We start from the raw sequence: 23823 nt of genomic DNA on the forward strand, positions 1-23823 counted from the left end.
TGAAAATTATCCTCCCTTCCATTAAAGGAGGAGAGTGAAAATATAATACCACTTTACCACCACCTTTGTAGCAATACAGTTTGTGCGTTGCGTTTGACCCTCTGAATCGAGGTTAAATCGCAGGAATCCCCGTGAGCATTTGCCATTCATCTTTTATAGGTGAAGATTTTCAGGTATAAAAGGAGGGATAAAGTTAATACAGAGTTTAATGGAGGAAAAAATTATGACACCAGCATCACATCTGTGTTTGCTATTTGGGCCTGGTTCTACCCCACCCATACACCCTCCCCCAGCGCTGTATTTCTCTTTATAATATGTGTATAATTTAATATCAGCCTCAAGGCTTGCGGTTTCATATGTCATCAACTTCCAGGAAACCAGATCCTTGGCCTAAGTATCAGATGAGTTGCTAATGTTTTGGAGGTGGGGGAGGCATGTTTTACATCTCCTTTTTTATTACCATTCTTGAAGTATGAATTTGTGATTGTAACCTGACGCTCACTTCGCTGACACGGTGAGGATAATTGAAAGTCCAGGAGCATTTGGGTGTTGTGGAGTGCGGACCCTCTTTAGTATTCAAGACAGGCTTAAGTGATTAGGGGGTTCGAAATAGAAGTTTCTGAATCTTGGCGATTCCAGGAAGGCTTGAGGTACTGTTTTAACAAACAACATTTGCTCCATTTGCCTCTCAATTAGGACAGATAAAAGACTTCATCATGAGGCACATAGTTAAACAATGGGGCTCGCTAACGCAAGAAGTAACTTTGAAGGTAACAAAACAAATTCCTTCCAGTAGCACCTTAAAGACCAACTAAGTCAGTTCTTGGTATGAGCTTTCGTGTGCATGCACACTTCTTCACTTCTGAAGAAGTGTGCATGCACACGAAAGCTCATACCAAGAACTGACTTAGTTGGTCTTTAAGGTGCTACTGGAAGGAATTTGTTTTGTTTTGACTATGGCAGACCAACACGGCTACCTATCTGTAATTTGAAGGTAACATTAGGCTTGTCCACACATTACACCAAACATAAGTGCAAGCTATCTCTGCACTCATGGAAGTGCTTTTGTGAATGAGTGAACACTTCCTCACTTTGTACAGCTCAGCTATTGTGTCCTCAGACTATACAATAATTGGACGTTAAATGTGAATGGTCATTAGATCTGACCATACAGCTCAACTATTTGTGTTGACCCAGATGGTTACATGGAAACACTCCTGTCATTTAAAAACAAAATAACATTGTTTCTATGGAACGTGCCAAGACACGGGAAATTTAAAATGACATTGAATTCATAGCAAACCGTTTCCAATAATGTCCTTCTAGTGACTATTGGGATGGTAATCTGATACCACTGATAAGGCTGAGCTCTACCTGGCAAGGACTGGGAGGGCCTGCTCTCCGCTGATATAAACAGAGCTTAAGTATGTGATGGTTGACTTCCATCAATTGGATCATTGTGACTTCTAAAATGGCTTAAGGCCTGGCATATCTCACTTTTGACACTAAACCCTCCCTACTTAAGATTCTTGGCAGTATGAGCCACTGCTTTCGCTGCCGAACCTCCCAAAGTAAAACATAACAACAGAGGAAGAGTTTGGCTTCTGGATGAGGCCCATCTAGACCAACATCCTTTTCTGACCATGGCCCAACCAGATGCCTCTTGGGAAACCCACAAGTAGGACCTGAGTGCAACAGGAGCTCTCCACACTTGTGAATTCCAGCAACTGGTATTGAGAGGCACAGTGTCTCCGAGAGCAGAAAGAAAATAGTTTGTTCTGTTTTTCATGTGTGTGTGTGTGTCATTAAATTTGTTAGTTGATTTATCTTGCCCAAGGTAACCTAAGGCGACATATTGTTGTATACCACCCTGACATCTACTGAGATGGCGGTATATAAATAAACATAGCCATCATAGTTATTAGTCATTGATAGTCCAATCCTCCATTTACTTGTCTATTCCTATTTTAACATTTCTGTTGAAAGGACATTTCAGTGGCACCATCTCAATCTCACACTGTATCTTGTCATAGGGTCATTAACTCCCCCAGAATGTTTTCCTAGGGAAGGAGGAAAGCTCAGGGGTAGAGCACTTGCATGCTAATCCTACTCTGAGTACACCTACGGATATCAATGCACACGACGAACTTGGGTCCATTCATTTCAGTGGGTCTATTCTGACTAAAATGTAGTTGGAGACAACCCTGGCTGCTCTTTCCCAGGAGAAACATGTAGAGAAGTTCGAAGAGCTTTACTAAGATGAAAAAGGAAAATCCTTTCGGGGACACAACCTTAGTTGGAGTGGCAGCACAGTGGGTGGGACAGGCCATTGATTCAACCTCCCACCCTGAATGCAAAGTCAGGCAAGTCCATGATGACAAGAGGGTGACTTGACCCATCACTGCCCAGAACGTTGCAGTTCCATGGATAAATAGATGACTTCATCCCCATCCCAGCTGTGTCCTCACTTCGTTTGCTAAAAATGGCTCTCTCTCTCTCTCTCTCTCTCTCTCGAACACACGGTGAGGCAGGAGAAGGTAAATGACGTTTTCCAGCTAATCCTTATTAACTGGGATTAGCTGGAGGAAAAAAACATTAAAGCAAATGGAAGTGGAATGTGCTGGATTCATTATTAAATAAATAACCACGCAAACAGACATGCACACACATATCCTTGCCTCCTCTTGCCCAGATTTCCAACCCTTATTTGGGAGGACTTAATGGTGGCAGCGTAGGGGAGAGGAAAGGACCATGTGGCAGGGTCTTGTTTTCTCAGCGTCAGTTAATCATGAATTAATCTTTGTGCCGGAGGGGTAGGTGGCCACTTAGTTGTGCAATATCCCCACCCCACCCCTGGGAAGTGAAGTGAAATGCAAAGCAAAACACTCCCAAAAGTGTGTGGGGGGGGGAGAGAGAGAAGAGTAGTTCATAGCTAACTTGCTCAGGGTTTGCTTTTCAAAAAATAAAACCAACACAACAAAAAACACCTTTAAACAATTGGCACAAAGGCTGAGCACGGTGCATTGGCGTTCGGCAAGGAATTAATTACCGACCTGAACCTTGCCCACATACCAGTCACTGCCCCCATAAATCTACCAAGCGGCAGGCATCCACCAAAGACCTCGCCAGTCCCCTCTTCTGAATTGAGGTCTTTATGTTCATCTTGACCGGCTTGTGAAAGATTCATGGCCTGGGCCACTTTAAGTATTTTTTCTTATGAATAGGGGCCCTTGAAACATTTCCTTCTCATTTAATTTATCATTATTATTATTATTTCCCCCCTCGCAGGCTTTCAGCACTGTGGACGAGCTAATAAGAATGGGAGGCACCGTAGGTTCCTTGAGCAAAAAAAGAGGAAAACTGGGGTTGGTGGTAGGAAGGTAGGAGAATGCGGGATCAGACTGCAACAAGACTGCAGGTACTAAACAAATATCCCAAACAACTTCAAGGCACTTCAGGAGGAAGCTTTCCCAAGTCGACCTATGCTGAGTGGTTCAGTCAGCTTAGTAAGAAGATAATGACATAAGAAGACCCTATTGGATCAAGCCAGTGGCCATCTAGACCAGCATTCTGTCCTTACAGTGGCTGACCAGATGCATATTGCTAATGGGCATGAGCTGTGAACCTCCAGTTGCTAGACTACAACTCTTGGTGTGTGTTTTTCCCAAAAAAATTATTGATTTTCCACATTTATAACAAAAATAAAAAGGGGGGGGGGGGAAAGAGACACATTACACTACAATAAACTAAACAATAAACTAAACACAAAGAAAATTTGTATCTTCCAATATCGAATTCTTGTTCCATTGATTACTGACTTCCTTGAATCCCCTCTAACTGAATTTCACTGCATCACCTGTGTAACAGTTCTCCAAAATCATATTTCTAGTAACATTAACTCATTTCATTTACTATCCTCTTCTCTTTTCTTAATATTCTAATCCTTAATCTTTACTACCACATATTCTTATTCTACCCCTAAGCCTATTTATTGCTTCCAAGAATTTTCTATTTATCTTATATTACAATATTTAGCTAAATATTCTTTAAATTTCTTCCAATCCTCTTGTATCTCCTCTTCTTTCTGGTTGTAGACTACAACTCTTGTTATGCTTGATCATTCGCTGACTGCAGTTGGCAGTCCAGCAACATCTGATGGGGCAACTGTTCCCCTTCCCTAGGATAGGGATAGCATTGTTATTGTTTTAATGCACAAATTTAGCAGGAAAAAGAGAAAGGGGAGAAATGAAGTAAAATGTCAAAAAAAGGAAAGAGGTGATGATATACTGTTAAATAGAATCATAGAATTGCAAGGATCATCTAGAGTCCAACCCCCTGCAATACAGGAATTTATTTTTTTTGTCCAATGTGGGACTTGAACTCATAACCGTCAGATTAAGAGTCTCATGCTCTACTGACAGAGCTATCTCAGCCACAAGAACAGCAACAATGAACCACCATCAGGTCACATCTCTGATACAGTGACATGGGTCTTAAATTAATCATACAAGTTAATATAAGCCCTCCAGACGTCCAAATAGTTACCCACATGAAATTTATGCCTATATGAAATGTGTTCCAGTGTTTCCAAGACGCCGTATCCTCAAAACATTGTATAGTGGGCAGTGGATATTTCTGCTTCTAAGCTTGACGTATAACTCTCTTAGCCACCTTAAGGGCTCACAAGTTTTGTTCTCCAGCTGATGGTCCTCCTACAATGGCTAGTGGTACATAGCATAAAAATACAACAACTTCTGCAAGTAGCATCTTTGGACCAAAGGGACTATACCACTGGGCATTTAGCCTCATATGCCTCCAAAAGGCATTCTGAGCACTGCACCTCCAAACATCTATCTGCATTAGACAGTGCTTTCTTTTACAAATGTTATGGAGTCCAGTATAGTCATAAGGTTAATTTTTCCTGATTCAATTTCACTTTCAGGTCTAAGGAAATAGTTGATATAGATTCTAAAGCTTTTTTCCAATTTTACAATACAATATACCATGGCCATCATCATATAGCTGATGGTGGTGAGCTGCCAAGTGCATTTTTGAACCCCAGTCACCGAGCATGCAAAGATCCCTGTATTTACCCCCATTCAATGGTGTGAAAGGTATGAATTGGGGGGGGGGGGTGATTTTGACTGGTTCACATTTCTTCCAAGTTTTCTCTTCCCCAAACAATACATGGCTCTAAATGCAGCGATTGCAAAATTTGCACTTTTCCAAATTTTGCAATTTACAATGGTACTTCGGGTTAAGAACTTAATTCATTCTGGAGGTCCATTATTAACCTGAAACTGTTCTTAACCTGAAGCACCACTTTAGCTAATGGGGCCTCCTGCTGCCACCATGCTACTGCTGCACGATTTCTGTTCTCACCCTGAAGCAAAGTTCTTAACCCGAGGTGCTATTTCTGGGTTAGCGGAGTCTGTAACCTGAAGCGTCTGTAACCCGAGGGACCACTGTACTTCTCCCACCAAAAACAGTGATCAAAAAATGAATTTTGGGTTTGGGGGAGAGTGCATTAAAAATGCATCTATTAGTGAAAACAACCTAAAAAACGTGATCTGTTTTAGGGATATCTGCATGAATAAATGTGAGCATTTGGCAAAAATAAAGATATTGAAGGAAAAATGTGCACTAAAGTATTGATGGATTTTTGTAAGACTTTTTTTTCCTTAATGCAAAATAATTCAGAAATTTGGTGAACTGAAGCCTGGAAAAATGGGAAACAGAAGTGGTTAAAGGGGGCTGATTTCTTCATCCTTACTGCCTCTCAGCCTGACCTGCTGTACATCGACCTCAGCCTACAGAGGTTTTGTCTGTTTTTTAAATCACCACCTCTGCCCCCCCCCTTCTGTCTTAATCAGATCACCAAGGAGACTGCTACATGGGCAAAACCTGCCCCTCTGCTATGTTCCATGTACAGCCCCTGTCAGAACCGATTGCAAAATTCAACCAATTTGCATGGAATCTTTTGCTCATCGAAGGAAGATTGGAGCCCACCACTGACCGATCTTAGATTATATGAGACTAAACACTATGTGGTGATTTCTCTTCTCTTTGGAGAAGCAGTTTATTATTGCTAAAATACACAGATCTCCCCCTACTCCCCTCTCCACCGTGCTTCATTCCAGCGCAGCTCAAGATGTTTAGTCTTTCCTAAGAGTTCCCCCGAAGCGATAGGAAGGATACATGAAGCGAATCTGGCACTTGCAATGGCTTATCGGGAAAGCAATCTAAAACTTTGGGCCTCAGAAGAACAGAAGGATGAAATCTGATAATATGGCTTTGCTCAAAAACTTAATACCGTCGTAAAAGACTTTATTTTCTCTTTTAATGTTTGAAATGTATTTTGTTATGAAAATCGGGTGTCGCGTTACCCACGGCACACAAAAGGATTTTGCGAGCAAAGCCCTCTATAAAGTTTCACGGCTACTGTAGATGCAAGGTCAATGGTGTAGGTAGAGTGAAAGTATGTCACTACATTAAAAACTTAGTCCAGAAGGATCCATTAGGCATGTGTGTGTTTTAAGTGCTGTGTCATGGTTGTTAATATCTCCTTGCTTGCATGTATCCAAAAACAGTGCAAAAAGTACCACTTTCAGTACTCAGAGAAAAGGATGCAAATAAAATACAATTTTTTTTATCAATTTCCCTTTTTTAAAAAGAAGAAGAACTATTAATCAACTAGGATTTCAGCGCAGTCTGCACTATGTGTCATTAAAACCATAAAACTCATTTTAACAAAAATAAGAGTGTGCATAAATGTGATAAATAATCAAATGAGCAAAATCAAAACCATTGTATCAGCACTGCAGCAGTCATCTAACTACCGCAGCTGGCCTTAAGCAAATCAGTTAGCCTCCAAAGTCCCGGCTGAACTGAAGCATCCTTAAACAATGCCAGAAGCCTAATAGTGAGGGTGCCAGATTAATTTCCAGGGGGAATTGCATAAACAGAATTTCAAAGACAATCCTATCCCATATCATTACATAATGGACTACACCCAATGGCAGGACCATGAGAATCATCCCCCCAGCAGATCTCAGTGTCTGATAGAATCATAGAACTGTAGAGTTGGAAGGAACCCTGATATGAAGATATATTTGTGTCTTTACCTATTTGGTTCCTAAGTCAAGTACGGGCTTTATAAATGGACGTCACCGCCTTGAACTGAGCCTGGTAGCATATAGGTAGCCAGAACAGATCCTGCAGAATTCTTGTCATGATTCTGAATAGATGCTGAATTCCTGACTCTTATGGCTGTGTTCTGTAGAAGCTGCATCTCCCAGACCATTTAAAAGGGTACTCCTATGTTGAGCAAACTGCAGTAATTTAATTGTGAGGCAACCAAAGTGTGAGTCACTGTGGAAAGGCTACCCTGGTCCAGTCATCATGGTCGTAGCTGGCATACCAGCCGGAGCTGAAAATAGGTGCTCCTTTCTATTGATGCCATCTGAGCTTCCAGTGACAACGCAATACAAGAGTACTCACAAGCTACATACCTGCTCCTCCAGGGGATGTGTGACTTAATCTGTATCAGGCCATCTCTCTCAATTCCCAGATGGGAGAACCACCAACTAACAGCACCCCGGTCTTGGTAGGATTCAATCTCAGTTCATTGGCCCATATCCAACCCATGATTGCCTCCAGGAAGTGGTCCAGAGCCTCACCTGATTCTCTGATGATATGGAGATAGAGAGCTGTGTAACATCCACACATTATCATCCGTACAGCTGAGTGGAGATTTGATACCTGTGGTTGCATCCAACGTTCAGCCTACTCAGAGCACGCTTGTTGAAATTTATGGGCATGACTAACATATGCATTTATTTCAGGGTGTCTACTCTGCATAGAACTTAGTTGGCTCCAACCCCTGGCCTTGCAGGTCCTAGTCCAGCACTCTAACCACAACACCTCCTCAGAAGGTGGTTCACTCTCCACCATTGGATGTTTTTTAACAGGTTGGATGGCATGAGCTTAAGACAGGCTTTGGGAAGAAGGAGTGGGGCTCTGCCAGGGTCCTAGAGCCTTGCCCAGCTTTGAGAAGGAAGCAGGAGGACTCTGGGACCCTGTCAGAACCCTCACACCGCCTCCTTGAAGCTAGGCAAGCACTTACTAGGCTTTGAGAAGGTGCCCTCGTTGGCTGTGTGCCCGGTGCAACCGCACGGCTCTCACTGTCCTAAATCTGCCACTGATGACACTTGGGGATCCATCCCAAGTCTACAATTTTATGATTCTGTGATCACACAGGCTGTGTGAGCTGGAACGAGGCTGGGGGTGGGAGGGTGTCCCCCCTTCCCTACAGAGTGGCCAGATCTTTTGTCTCCTTGAGAGTAATTTCATTTCCCTCATGCACCAGTACACTTGCAGCTTCATCCACAAGACGTGGAGAAAAGAGCGATATTTTAATACAAAGGAAGGAAGGCTGGCTCCGTAAGAGGAGCTTAATAGCCTGCACTGTTTGGCACTCTTTTCTTTTAATAAAGTGTAATGTAGTGTGAAGGCAACATTTAATTAAAGCCTGTCATAATTCACTTCCATATTTCTCCAAAGTTAGGATCCTTCTTCTTGAGCAATGGGGAGGTAGCTCCTACCCCACCGCAACCCCAGTTTGACTCTCGCAGTCAAAACAGAACCGCCATTTAATTTACAGTGTACACATACATAACAGGCTGGCTTCATAGGAAAACACACACACACACACAAACACTCTCATGTGCTAAACATGCCTATTATGGAGAGCTAAGGCTAGCATTATTTTATTATTGCTAATAATAAGATATGCTATAGCTTAGGGAGCTTAGGGAGAAAATAAGCTGGTGAGGCATAGCTGAAGCAAGATTGGTTGCTGAATCCTGTTTCTAGGTGGCCTTAGAGAAGTCACTCTTAGCTTCAGAAACACCTCTCACCCTTTTGATATACCTTACAGGGCTGTTGTAGGAAGGGCAAGATCATGCATGACTAACAACATGCTATATGAATACATAGCATAACAATAATTTAGGGAATATTTGTAACACTGACATGCAATTAATTTTAACGTGGACCTTATTTTGAACTAAGCAAAGGCTGAAGGACATTGGTCTACCTAGGGGTGAACAAATCTTGGGGAAATGAGCCATGGGCATATGAGTAGGTATACATATCTATGGCAGGCAGACAATGTAGTGCCCTCCATATGTTTTTGGCTTTGGATTCCCATCAGCCTCAGCTAGCATGACTGATGGTCAGGCATGATTGGAACTGTAGGTAACAGCTTCTGGAGGGCACCATTTTGGCTAACACTGATCTATGGAATTGAGACAGCTGTAGATTTCATAGATCTGTGGGCTTGGTCATTCCATTTTGGGTAATTTAGGATGGCAGGTGGCCACTATGCATGAGAGCTGAGCTTTGATCCCATTCAGCAGCACTGCCCCCCTTCCATGATGAAGCAGTCCAGAAGTCTAGTGAAGGGCATTGAGTGATGTGAAAAGGGGTCTGGGGGTCTTAGTAGACGACAAACTTAACATGAGTCAACAGTGTGATGCATCAGTAACACATAATACATAAATAAATAAACAAATGCTGATGCTATTCTGCTATTGTAGCCTGCATCAACAGAAGTATAGTGTCCAGATCAAAGGGAGTAATAATACTGCTCTATTCTGCCTTGGAGTACTGTGTCCAGTTCTGCATACCACAAATTAAGAAGGACATTGAAAAGCTTGACCATGTGCAGAGGAGGGCAACCAAGATCCTCAAGGGTATGGAAAGCAAGCCTTATGTGGAATGGTTGAGGGAGTTGGGTATGTTTCGCCTGGAGAAGAGGAGACCAAGAGGAGATGCGATAGCCATCTTCTAATACAAGAAGGAGATTCTAATTAAACATCAGGAATAACTTTTTGAGGGTAAGAGTTGTTTGGCAGTGAGCAGACTCCCTTGGAAGGTGGTGGACTCTGCTTCCTTGGAGGTGTTTAAGCAGAGGTTGGATGGCCATCTGTCGTGGCTGCTTTAGGTGAGCTTTATGCATTGCAGGGCACTGGACTAGATGACCCTCAGGGTCCCTTCCAAGTCTACAATTCTATGGTTCTATGACTGATATTACAAGCAGGACTGGGTCCTGACCTGGTTGGCAGGGGTAGTGGGGGCATTGCTGGGACTGTGTCTCCTCTCGGCACCATCCCAGATGTGGCAGGCACTATTCTGTTCCACAAAACCCACTCTGAAAGCAACAACAGGATAATATGCCATCATATAGAGGGAGAACTATATAGGAAAAATGCTAACCTCTGAGATGACAAAGAAGCTGGTGTTGCTCCCCATTTTGTACCCCAACCCCCAAATAAAGCCCAATGTGCTCAAGACACATGGCTAATAGCCAGTGATACAACCTATGCCCTCCCATTCTCAAGCCATCTAAGGGAGTAGTCATCACCACACCTTGTGGAAGAGACTGCCATGAGTTCATGATGCACACTCTGAAGGAGAGCTGCTCACGTTCCTCTAATACAATATGAGATAGGAATTGTGGAGCAGTAGCTCCCTTCTGGCAAAGTACCATAGCTTAGTGGCAGAAGATCTGCTTTGCATGTAGAAGATCCCAGGTTTAATCCTTGGCATCTCCAGGTAGAGCTGGGAGAGACCCCTGCCTGAAACCCTGGAGAACTGCTTCCAGCCAGAGTAGACAATACTGAGTTTGATAAGCCAGTGTTCTGACTTGGCATAAGCCCACTTTCCAGGTCTCCCATGTTTTCTAGCAGCTTCTGTTTTTGATAGACGCCCTTTTGTAGGGAGATTTAATGGATTAGCTAAGAAGATGTGAAAAACTGGATCTCTGATTTATTATGTGCAGTCTTTCGCGTATTGCAACACACACACACACACACACGTGTGTGTTTTCCACCCCATTAAAATCTTGTGTGAATAAAGTGTTGTGTTATGTTTCTGGATTTTGCCCTAAGGGCTCATCAGATGACTCCTCTCTTTTCAGCCCTTGCCAGGCCTTTTAAACAGGAAGTTTAATTTTATAGTATTTAAAAGAGAAAGAGAGAAAGAGAGGGTGGGCAGGAGGGGGGAGAGAGAATGGTACTTAATTATCTGGCCGTGAAACAACCATACTCTTTCTTAATTTTAGTAGCTAATAAAATGCTGATCCTGCAATTAACTACTTCTGGTCTAAATGGGCACCAACCTTGGCTATTTGAATAGAATATTTTATGAACTGTTAGATACCACACTACAAGTTTTAAGCACTGCCATGACATATTTCACTCAAGATTTATTAACGTTTTTTATTTAAAACAATATATTAAAGAGAGGAGAGAGAGAGAGTAACCCTAGGTAAAATTCAAGTAGGAATTATAATAAAGCCCTAACAGAGTGAGCCTTTTATTTTGGAAGCTCCCCTGTCCTCCACCCCCACCTTTCACTGCTTTCTGCCACCATTGTGAATAAAGTTTGATTTCTAAAGGACAACCTCATGTGAATTTAGCATGTCTTCTAACAGGACCTGAACAGGCCTATCAGTTTCAGGCTTTGATGGCTACTTAAATGACTGGATGAAAACCAAACCGTGGGTCTATCCAACACAAGACTTTTATTGCCTTCAGATACTTTCCAGTATCTGGAAGACCATCATGCAAAAGGTGGAGCAGCCTTGGCCCTCTGCAGTTTTGGAGGAGAGGGCTAAAGAAGCCAATGGTGGAAATGGCAAGAAAGCAGTTTTCAGATGGACATTTGGAGTAACTTCCTAATCACAAGAGCTGCTCAATGATGGAGCAGACTGCCCTGAGAAGTGATGGGCTCACCTTCTCGGGAGGTATTTAAGTAGAGACTCTGCAGCTATCTGCCAGAGATGCTGCAGTGGCATCCTGCACTGCAGACCCTGTGCTGAATGGCGTGTTTGGCTAGATGACCTCCAAGTAGGGATAGACAAGCCCCTTCAGATGATGTATAGATGGTAGTATAGAAGGTAGTAACAAATGTTGGAAATGTAAAGAAAAAGAAGGATCATTTTATAATATGTGGTGGGAATGTAAAAAGGTGAAATGCTTTTGGGAAATGATATATAATGAGTTGAAAAAAATGTTGAAATATACTTTTATTAAAAAACCAGAAGCATTTCTTTTAGGTATTGTTGGAAATGACATAAACAGGAAAGATTGTAAGTTGTTTTTATATGCAGTAACAGCAGCAAGAATATTATTGGCCCAAAAATGGAAGCAAGAAGAACTACCAACATTAGAAGAATGGAGGATGAAATTAATGGACTACGCAGAATTAGACAAGCTAACAGGAAGGATCCGAGACCGGTGGGACCAGAGGTTTGCCGAAGACTGGACTAAATTTACTGAGTATTTGAAAAGTATTTGTGATGATCAGATTATGTTTGTAGGACTACAAGAAGTTCTGTGAGGAGTAATTAAAAAAAAGACAAGCCCCTTCAAGTCTGGTCCATGCCAGTTCTCCAAGGGGACAGGATGAAGACAATAAAGTCAACAAAGACTGGACATAAAATTGCAACCAATCAAGTCTTTCTCAGAGTAGACCCATTGGAATTAATGGATCCAAGTTAATGATCATCAGTTCCTTTTTTTAATGTGAAGTCTTTATTGCTATTTTGTAGCTGTGTTATATAATTAAAGTCAACAAAACTAGAAAACTAGAACGTCCCACTCTGGATACATCTTCAACCTTGTGATAATAACAGTTCCCACACAATAATGGTAGACATTTACTGGATCCCAAGTTTGTGCTTCTTTCCATTTAGGTTGCATATGCCAGGGATGTCTCTTTAAAAGACTGCATCACCTACCATATGATATCCACGAGACTTATGATCACTAAATTCTTCAGATCCTTCAGCACAGATCTGCTAGAGGTTTGGTTTATACTGCTTTGGGACATAAAAGAAGTGAACTGGTGAAATGAACAAAGGAATAACAAGAAGCTGGATGGTTCTTATGCAACTTGATTCAGTTTTATTTTATCTGAATCCCAGGCAGATGGCCAATGAAGAAGCGTCTACCACCTTCAAATATAGTCTGTTTCTTTGTTGAACAGCTCTTAACATCATAAAGTTCTTCTGAATATTTTGTTGGAACAGCAGAAAATATACTTGCTCCATCATCCATGAGACAGCCCTTCATCTATTTGAAAATGGCTATCATATCTCATCTCAGTCTTCTGTCATCCAGACTAAACATACCCAACTCCCTCAACCATTTCTCATAAGGCTTGGTTTCCAAACTTTGATAATCTTGGTTGTTCTCCTCTGCACACATTCCAACTTGCCAATAGCCTTCATAAACTGTGGTACCCAAAACAGTACTCCAGGTAGCATCTGACCAAGGCAGAATAGAGTGGTGATTTTATTTCCCTTGATTGGGACACTATACTTCTGTTGATGCAGCCTAGAATAGCATTAGCTCTTTTTGCTGTTGCATCATGCTGTTAATTCATGCTAAGCTTGTGGCCTACTAAGTCCCCTAGATCTTTTTCATATGTGCTACTGTCAATGATGGTGCCCCCCACCCTACTTTGTGTATCTATTTATTCTTGCCTAAAGATGGAAGGACCTTCAACACTAGTTCAATGTGTAATCAGGCTTTCCACCATCACCAGTTCTGTCATTGTTAGGACTTGACAGTTGGCATGTGCACCCCTGAAGAAAAACTCACAGGAAAGAATGTAACAGTTAAAAATAACCTTTGGGTCCCATAGTGACTACTCAACGCCAAGTCAACATTCTCCAGCACTTTTTAATTGATGCAGTCCTGTTTCGTTTTCCCTTTCTTATAGAAGCCATTTGAAACAAACACGACTCTCTTTTTTTTGTAATGGACATGGCAGGATTGATTGCTGTTTGTTTCCCGACTGTTTTTGCCGAGGTGAAATGGATACCCAGCAAGATAAACATCTTATGTTTCATACTTCAGTTTTGTTTTTGCTGGGCTGATTGAAACCGCGAGGGGATAAGCTTTGTTGATGGGCATCCAGGACCGAGCATCTGAAAATCACTCATCATTCTAGGTACTCAAAGAACATCTAAATATGAAGACAGCGCATAAAGCCAAACACACATGGATGGAGAAGGAAGGGGGGGGGACACACACAATACTGCATAAATCTACTGAGCATCACTTAAGGTGCAGAGCTTTTAAGGAAATGTTTAGGAGTCACCTCTTCCTTGCTGAGGCCCCAAGATGTAGGAGTTGTGTCTATGATGTGCGGGAAGAGATGAAGGTTGAGGACTGAGCAAAGAAGAGAACTAAGGGGGAATAAGTAAGCCTGCCAACTCTGTGTCTTTCTTGTTGTGCATGTTCACTGGCTCATGAAGGGGCTAGTGCAACTAAGTTGGCTATTAAATGAGTCTCTTCTTGGACCAGGTTTCAGCTGCATTCAGATAGCATTTTTCCTGACATTCCTTCATCTGACAGTTTCCACGTTTTATGTGATCTTTCACGTTACATAAAAACCACTTCTAGAAATCCACACAAAATGATTGCTGCCTGTCCAACTGTGTTCCTAGCAGAAAAGCTCAACCCTATTCTGGAAGCATTGCTAGCTAGGCAAGTTTGGAAGGACAAAAGTATAAGACATTTTCTAACAATGACTCAAAGCAGACACTGCTGGTGAGGGATAAATTCTGTTCAGCTTGCATTTGAATGTGAAATTAACCAATCCCCACTTTCTGAAACACTACACAGAATGAAATCCAGCTATCCTCTGAAATTTTCACTTCTCCAAATTTTGAAATACAATCCTTCATCCAAGTGATGTGTACAAAAATGTGTATCTTTTATGCAAGTGTGCCTAAATACAGTCGTACCTTGGTTCTCAAATGGAATCCATTCCAGAAGTCCGTTCGACTTCCGAAAACATTCGAAAACCAAAGTGTGTCAGACATTTGAATTCTAAAGAATGTTTGCAAACTGGAACACTCACTTCTGACTTTGCGGCATTCGGGAACCAAAATGTTCGACTCACAAGGTGTTCGCAAGCCAAGGTACAACTGTAATATATAGAAATGCATGATATTGAGGGAAATGGCTTGCCAAAGATGTGGATATTACAGGAAATGTACACTAGAATCATGATTAATTTCCACAAAGACTTAAGAATAATAACCACATACTGTTGTGGAGATGTAGAGAACCGAACTTGAGATTGGAAGAATGAGAAAATGAAATTGACCGATTCAACCATTCCTAGCCATAAGCACCTAATTTTCTTGCTGGCTGATCAGGGCAACTATAGAAAGAAACTAACAGATCTGTCCTGATTTCTGAGTGGCTTTGGTGGATCTAGATCAGTAGTGCCCAAAGTACTACTCCCGGGGGCTGGTGGGATTAACTAGTGGGGTGCTAAGAAGCAAGGGGTAGAGGCGAAGCTAGCTGCTCCAGCACCCGGAGTGGCGTGCACCCAGGTGGCAGGGCTAGCCACCCGCGGGGGCAGGGTTAGCATCCCAGGGGGCGGGGCAAGTGTCCCAGGGGGTGCACTGCCCACTGTGAGCATCCTGGGGGGTTGCGCTGCCCGTGGCAAGTGTCCCAGGGTGCACCGCCCAGGGGGAGCATCCAGGGTGCAGTGCAGCGATGTCACCCCCCCTCAGTGATGGCACCTGGTGCGGATCGCACCCACTGCCCCCCTTCCTACGCCCCTAGCAAGGAAGCAGCAGTGTGGCGCTGGAGGTGTAAAGGACTATCATCTTTTTGAAAAGATGACATCACTGGATCAAGTTGTTGAATTAAATAAACTAAAGAGCTTTAATTGGATTTTTTGAGTAGCTGTTTAGAGTTTTATTCTGTTGTTATCTGCCTTAGTGGGTGATGCAAACATTCTGAAGAATGCTTTTATAGGGTAGGGGGCACTAGGTATGAGTTTATGGAAACAAGGTGGTGGTGGCTTGAAAAAGTTTGGTAATCACTAGATTCTATACTGTCTTAATTCATCAGAGGCAAGAAAGGGGATAGGTGCAAGGATAACCTTTCAGAACAGCATTATCATTTGGGCTCCCACCATTATACTTTTAAGAGGTTTCTTAGCTTTCATTATGAGGGCCTTGTTTTGTAAACTGCTTTGCAGATGTGCAAAAAGGTTGTGTGAGGTGGATAAAATTCAAATAAATAAGTAAACATTTGGAACAGCACACTCAATTGTTGGCTGCTGGTGTCTAACTTCTATATAATTTCTCATTATAAGCAGGTCTCCTGGTTATTACCCCTTGTTTGCAGAAAGGGTAATACACCAGCAAACATCTGCTGGATATCAGCTGTCACTTAGCGATGAGTCACGTACTATTCACACTCTTTCGTGGCGTACCGAAGGGTGGCCAATTAGATAGGAAGCCTGTTGTCACTGATTTCATGAATCAATGCTTTCCCGAGCTTGTCCTTCATCATGATGATGCTCAAGCCATTTAGCTGTGTGTGGTTACTTAATCTGTGAGCGCTAAGCAGTTTAGGCAAGTTATCAATATGATCATCCTCAGCTGTCTGTGTTTATGATGTTAAATTAGCTTACCATAATACTGTACGATAATGCATTCGGCAACATACTGTGTGGAAGACTTCCCAGCACAGATACACACACAACACCTCAATGTATCGGTGACAAGCCATCAAGTCTATGAGTTCCCTTTCAACTCTGTGATTCTGTGTTGTAGATTTTCTGCAGAGCAGCTGGCTGAATTAATGTCGTTTGAGTTTCAGGCAGTGGGCAGAATATAGGGTTGCCATATTCCCAAAAGTGAAAATTCGGACAGAGTTGTTGACCTTGTCATATGTATGGGTTTTCCTGGACATTTTAATCAATTTCATGAAAATCCATCTGGACACCAAAATGCTCCCTGATTCCCGGACATGTCTGGGAAAATCCGGAAGTATGGCAGCCATAGCAGAAAACACTGGATGTAATCCCCCCCCCCCCCCGAGTTCCAGATACTGCACAGCTAGTGACCAGCTCGGTTCTAAGCAGAGCACAGAGAAATGTATTGTTGCAGCCTGGCTCATCATCTGCCAGGGAAACTGATGGACTCTCCTTGCTTTGGCAACTGAATGACGTCATAATGAGGCTTTCAGATTAGCATAGATGAAATCGAATAAAGCAGAGAAGCTGGAGAATTCTTTTTTCTTTGATGGGTTTCCTACTTCCTGTTAGCTGATGACACTTATTTGCAAGGTTGTTTGCCTTTCTAATTAAAATCGGAAGGTTGCATTTCAGGCAGCTGAAGATCTTCTGGATAAAGCTCAGGGTGTTTACACATTAAACCTATGCCACCAGAGAGAAGGACCATTGAGTTCAGTAGCACTTTCGCCCCCCCAAAAAACTATGCATGGGATACAACTACGACTACTCTAATTAAAATTTATTGGATGCTTCTTCTTTTTTTAACCAAAGGAACTCTAAACAACATAGAGTAAAAACAAGCAAGCAAGCAAGCAAGCAAGCAAACAAACAAACAAACAGATACATTAAAACTGGGATCAGAGAACACAAAGAAAAATCTTAAAGATGGCTGTATTTTTTAAAAGCCAGATCAAAGTGGCCCACCTGCTCACAGAGGCCGTAGTTAATTAAAAACCAAAGATATGTAATGATGGCACCAGGTGAGCCTCCCTGGGCAGAGCATTCTATAAGTGGGGTGCCACCACTGAAAAGACCCATTCTTGTGTGGAGTGGGGCACGCAAAGAAGGGCCTCCAGTGGCAATTATGGTTAGATGATCCTCAGGGTCCCTTTCAACTCTACAGTTCTATGATTCAAAGGGCTGCTGGTGTAGCAAATAAAGCAGTGTCTCGCCAACTTCAGTCTGCCTTCTACCAGACCCTACTTTCCTGCTTTCTAAATTACAACTAGCCCAGGGAGTTGCCCTGGTTTTCCTCTTCCTCTTCCTTAGTCTGCCTTGCCTTTGTAGGACTCAACAGGAAGAAGGATGTAGGCAAGACTAGAATTAGCTGGCTCCGCCTTTCATTGGCTCTGGCTCCACCCAGTGTTGGCCTTCCTGTTAGCTGCAATGGATACCAACTGCTTCACTCCTGACAAAAGCAAGAAATAAAATGTGTTGAAAGAGCCCTTTAAGGCACCCCACTTCATCTCAGGATTCATCTGAATCTGATGCAAATGACTACTAAAATGATTTGAAAAAATTAATGAATAGCATACTGTCTACTCAGTAAATCCTGTTGAGTTCAATATACTGATGCATATGTATGTACGTCTATATATCTTAAATGGGGTGAGGGAAGTACATTTATGAGGTTGCATCCAGTGTTAGTCCTACTCAGATAATATCAACGGAAACCAGTGGGACTCAGTTATTCATGTCCATTAATTTCAATGGATCTTCTTTGAGTCGGACTTGCATTGCATGCAACCCATAGAGATGGAAACACATGAGATAGAGCAGGGCAGCCATGTTATTATACTTTCTCCTTCATTAACCACCCCAAAGTTTACTTTGTTTTGTTTTCCATGTGGTCAAGACAAAAAGATGGACATCTTGTCAGCTGCAAGATCCCCCAGGGAAGAGAACACGTCAACAATGGGGAAGACCACAGACCACCCATCCAAGCATCTGGCTGCGCTGATAGGCTTGTGGCATGTTGAAAACTCTGGTTCCGCCTCTTAGCATCACTGGAGTGTTTGCCCTTCTGTGCCTTATCACCAGGTGCACTTAGTAAACTGGCTTCATTTGCCATTATGTGGATTTCTTGCCATTCGTTTTCGCACATTCTTTAAACACAGCCCTGCCAAACGAACCCATAATAGCCCTGGGCTCCTCAATGACCTCCGCTAAGCAGATTGTTTGAGCTTCAAATTTGCTCAATTGGTCCTTTTCCATTATTCAAGCTGGGCAATGCCAGCCCTGTCCAGTGCATTAAACGTCTATTACACTGTTTACTAGAGTCATGTTAAATGGCAGCTTATGAATGTCAATTTGCTCTCTAATTAGCCATGCTTTATTGACTTCCCCTCAGCCATTCAAACACCAGCTTTACTCAAGTGCCTGTCATGAGGAAATCCTTCCTAGACTAGCAAGTCTGCTTTCTCTTTAAAAAAAAAAAAGTACACAGAACAGGAGGAAGTTCTTACATTACTTTCACACATTAGAAGATCCATCCAATCCAAGGAGTTTAAAAGCACATGGCAACTGAATGGGGGTAATTTTAGCTGCTGTTTCCTCCTATCAGATCACCCACTCCTTCATGAGAAATGCAAAGCTTTGCATGAGCCACAGCTCACCAGGCTTGTGCTTTTGAGCTAGAGTTGAATACAAATCTTGCATAATTTCAGTTTGGATCTGTAAAGAGCATTTCTTGCTGAAATATTCCATCCTTTCTCATTTGATGGCACCAATGTTCAAAACTGGGCAGAGTAGGTTTCTCCCCAGGAACAGCTCCTCAATTCAGAAAATGCTGAAATAGTATGAACTGAATCCAAGCCCTCTCAGAAGTCCAATCGTGGTTCAAAATGGCCTCATCGCATGCTCGCAGACCTCCAGGCTACTAGTTTCCTCTTTCTCTTTGCAAACCTAAGTTTTGGGAGAAAGGGGGAACAGAGGATTGGAGATGCTAGCAACAGTGACAGAGGCCTCATTTTTAAACCTTAGCTCCTTGTGCAGATCACCCATTGCCTCAGCGTGGCATAAAAATTTATACAGTACCTCTGTGCTCAACCTGTTGAACCAAGAAGCACTGGAAACTACTTTCCTTATGCTCCCCAGTCACGATGGACTCTTCTGGCAACACTGCAGAGCACTGTCTTAAATTTGAAGCATCAATGGAGCATCCCAACATTAACGAAGCTTCTGCCACTCCCTTTCTGCTGAACTCAGTGGAGATTCCCAACCCTCTCCCACTTCCCTTCACAAGCAAACACCTGAGTAAGTGATAAAACAAACAGAAGGAAGTTTCTAGAGAGCCCCCTCTAGGCTGATATTACAAGCCTGAAGTGAAATGTCCCTTTCTGTGGGCAACTGAGTCTTCTGGGGGGAAATGGCACTGTAATGGCCTGGGTTTCGGATTCAGATGCTGAACCTGAGGAATCCCAGCCTGCACAGGATTCCCCGCCTCCAGAACCACCTGAGCCGGGGCTGGGGCATGAGCCTGAAGGGTCCTCACCTGTCCTGGATCCTCAGGTGCAGGCACCAGCTGAGTCTGCTCTGGCTCCTGAGGTATTGGAGGACCCATTGCCTGCAGGTGCTCCACTCCCAGCCCCATCAGAGGAAGCTGAGGTTGCCTCTGGGTCCAGTAACCTTCCAGCCTCTCCTGAGCTGCAGAGGCTCAGGGCAGAGAGGCAGAGGGAACCAAGTTCCCACAGGAGGAGTGCTTGCCTCCAGGCCAGGAGAGGCGAGTCACCTGAGGATCGGGGCCGCCCTGTGCCTTGGGGCAGATGAAAGCCAGCCAGCCTCAGTCCCAAGTTGTGGGAGCAACTTCGTTGGTTGTCAGTTCCTGCCTGAACCCTGTCCTGCTATCCTGCCAGAGCTCCTGACCTCACCCGACTACCTGCCCTGCATCCAGCTCCAACTTCTTCAGACTGCCTCCATACTGCACCTTTGACCTCGGACTGGACTCGGACCTCACCTCTCGGTTAGCCCACGGGACGAGCACAGGCACTGTCTGAAAAAGACAGTGGAGATGCAAACAAGGCATGCAAAAATCAGGACCTTGGACAGCTCTGAAGATGCCTCTTGGCTGAGGCTCCCTCCTCCCAAGGCAGTTGCACGGAGATGTTGTCTCAGCAGGGAGCTGTTGCCAGCTTTTGCAGGCTGGAGTGTGCTAGGCTCCATGTTCCTGAAAGGTATGAGTTTCGTTTAATTATAAATGAAGGACACATTATAATAAATATTGCTTCATTTAAATAATCTTTTCCTATGGGTCATCTTTAAGCGAGATATACATATATATGACTATGTATATGACTTCAGCACTTGGACATGACAGTCCTTAAAGGGGGCACTGAGCTTATCAGGCCTGGCAAGAAGGTTTGCATGTCTACACTCACTTGCAATTTATGGAAATCCAGGAGAAGAGCAAATGTCAAAGACACCCTGAAAAGTAAGTTAAGGGCATGTTCACAGATGTACAGGGCTGTGTCATTCACAGTATGAGAAAGATGCAATAGGGTGCTGATGGATCTCATATGCCTGAGAAGAGAAGAATACCAGATGCCTCTGGGATGCTTGCGATCAGGACCAGTGTGCAGCAGTACTTTCCCCACCTGTGATTCCCAGCAACTGCTCTTCAGAGGCATATTGCCTTCAACAGTGGAGGGAGAATGCTGCTACCTCCTTCTTCTGTGTGCACAGACCTCTCCCAAAGTTTCACATTAAAGTCTCATCAAATAAGATTCAGTTTCACAGCAGCCTTAGCTGGCACATCAGCTGTATGGACTCTTCACTCTACATGGCTGATCTTCTGCTGTCAGCATAAGGCTGTCCCAGTGGAGAAAGTACTTGCCATTCCCCGAAGCCCCCCATGCAATCCCAAATATGGTGTTCTGTCACCCAAACAAGCACTCAGAAAGGCTGTTCTCCGAATGCACCGTTTGAGATCAATCATACCTCTGAAAGCCTGCTGTGCTGTAGGAGAGAGATCCACAACATCTAACCCTTTAAATGTCAAGATCTTTGTGTTGTGATCCCAGGTATCTAGATGTAGCCTTGGTGGGGTGCGTAATCACTCTTTTTGGAGAGTATTTTTAAAAAAGTTTTATTATCCCCCTTATGCCCCCTTCCATGCTCCCACAGTGAACATTATCCTTTAACTACATGAAAGACACAATTTAAGTCCTGTGGCGTTTTACCAAAATAATGCTCATTAAAAGGTCAAGCAGACTCATTCAGGTGCCACTCTCCTTAATTAATAAGCTCAGCTCCTGGACCAAGATCAGTATCAGGACTGCGAGGAAGCAACAGCTGATCGAGGGAGGAACAAATGGGAATGGCACAATGGACCCAGTAAGTACTTTGTGGATACATTTGGTTTCCAGGTAACAAATTGAAATCTCCAAAGGAGTTTGCAAAACAACAAAAAGTCCATTTCTTTTAACCTTTGAGACATTCTCAAAATGGACTGTGAGCTTAAGTGGGTTTCCAAATGTAAACGACATGTACAGGTGGCCTCACCCCTTCTCTGCAATCAAGCCTCATTAACACTGGAGCTGATAATTACAAATTACTGTAATTTGCAAAGGAGTCAACATTTGCCAAGGGTGCTATTTCAACTGTCAGGGGGCTAATGAACAGGGTTTTGAAATCTACTGTAAAAGTTCTGACGTGCGTTTCTTTATTCTCCCGACTCAGAAAACAAGTGCGGATGCCACTGTCATTAAGAACCAGGAGCACCGAAGGCTTAGCTATTAACAAATTATTATTTAGCTAAGAACAGAGAGATTATTTTTTAAAAAATAAAAATAAATAGGGAGGTAACCCTTCAAATTCCTATATATTTATGGTATTAAAAACATTTTAAATGTTATTGTAAGAACAAGCTTTGTTTGCAAAGGTTATGTTGAGCTGTAGGTTGGAAAAGAGGAGGGAACTTTGGCAAATGAGCAGAGGGTGGATATGTATGGATCAGAGGCACGATTTCACGTTTCAAGATGGTGAGTGTTCAGTTCAGTGGGGGTGGGCAACTTCAGAGCCAGGGCCCAAATATCATGTCCCAGGACTCTCTATCTGGCCCCTGGGACTCTTCCCTAGGTCACACCACCTTTCCAGGCCACAGCCTTCATTGGCTCTTCTCCAGTTTGTTTGTTTTTCATAACATGGCTTGAATGCCTCTTGCTTTTCTGGATGGAAAGATGTCTGTGGAAACCTCTGACTTGCATGGTGGAACTGTCATTTACTGCACCAAGAAAAGAGTCACCTTTTGCCCTGCCCACTTTAAGGATATAGGCAAGAGGACATCAAGGTCCAAAAGAAATATTAAAAGCAAAAAGGAACACGATGACTCCCAAACCTATTTGTGTCCTAAGGACTAACAACACAATAATCTCAGTTGACTTACAATGAAGCAGTGAAGCTGGTCAGCTTCCCATGATGGAAAGAGAGGACACGGTGTGATTATCTGCTGTGCATGGCCCTGAAATCCACTTTTATTCCTGTATCTGCATGTTTTTTTAAAAAATCTGATCTTTTCCTGAGTCACTCCATGCACTCTCCACTTCGGTCTATGTACTGGGTTCCAAGCAACTCTGTATAGACCAAATCCCAATATTCCCCATTCAGTGTAAGTGGAATCTTAAAACGACTGTTTCCTCTTCAGGCCAAAGTAGATAAAATTTGTAGGTTCACACTGCTCTCCAGAATGGATCAAGCCTGTCAAATTGCAGATAAATTGGTTCAAGGTCTTTGGGAGGGCAATGCCTTTATTAGGCCAAGAAAAATCTCCAAAATCCACATTTTCAGAATGAAATGGAATGGCAGGGGGCTTTTTCTAGCTCTTCCTTACCTTAAAATAGTTAAGAGGTGGTTGCGTGGGACATATGCTTGCATACACAGTAAAAATAAATAAATCCTCTTACGCATTGCTTTTTTTCTAGAAAAAGAGGTGCCTGTACTCACCATGAAATTGTTACAGTAAGTGTCACACTTTTTAACCATAAAAAGAGGTGCCAGTATCGCGTACCATTGAGGAAAAGCACAGTTCTTAGGTAGCACTTCAAGTCCTCCAATATGGGCCTTAATGGCTTCTGATAAGCCTTAAAACATAAGGATTCTCTAGAATGCTGCCTGCAAAATTCTTAAGAGCTGATGGCTATTGGTGCTATGAATGCAGAGCAATATAGAGCTTTTTTAAAAAAACAACAAAAAAACAACACAACCCTGAAA

Source organism: Podarcis erhardii, assembly GCF_964252035.2.
Source record: "Podarcis erhardii genome assembly, chromosome: 7".
In the NCBI taxonomy this organism is placed as follows: Eukaryota; Metazoa; Chordata; class Lepidosauria; order Squamata; family Lacertidae; genus Podarcis; species Podarcis erhardii.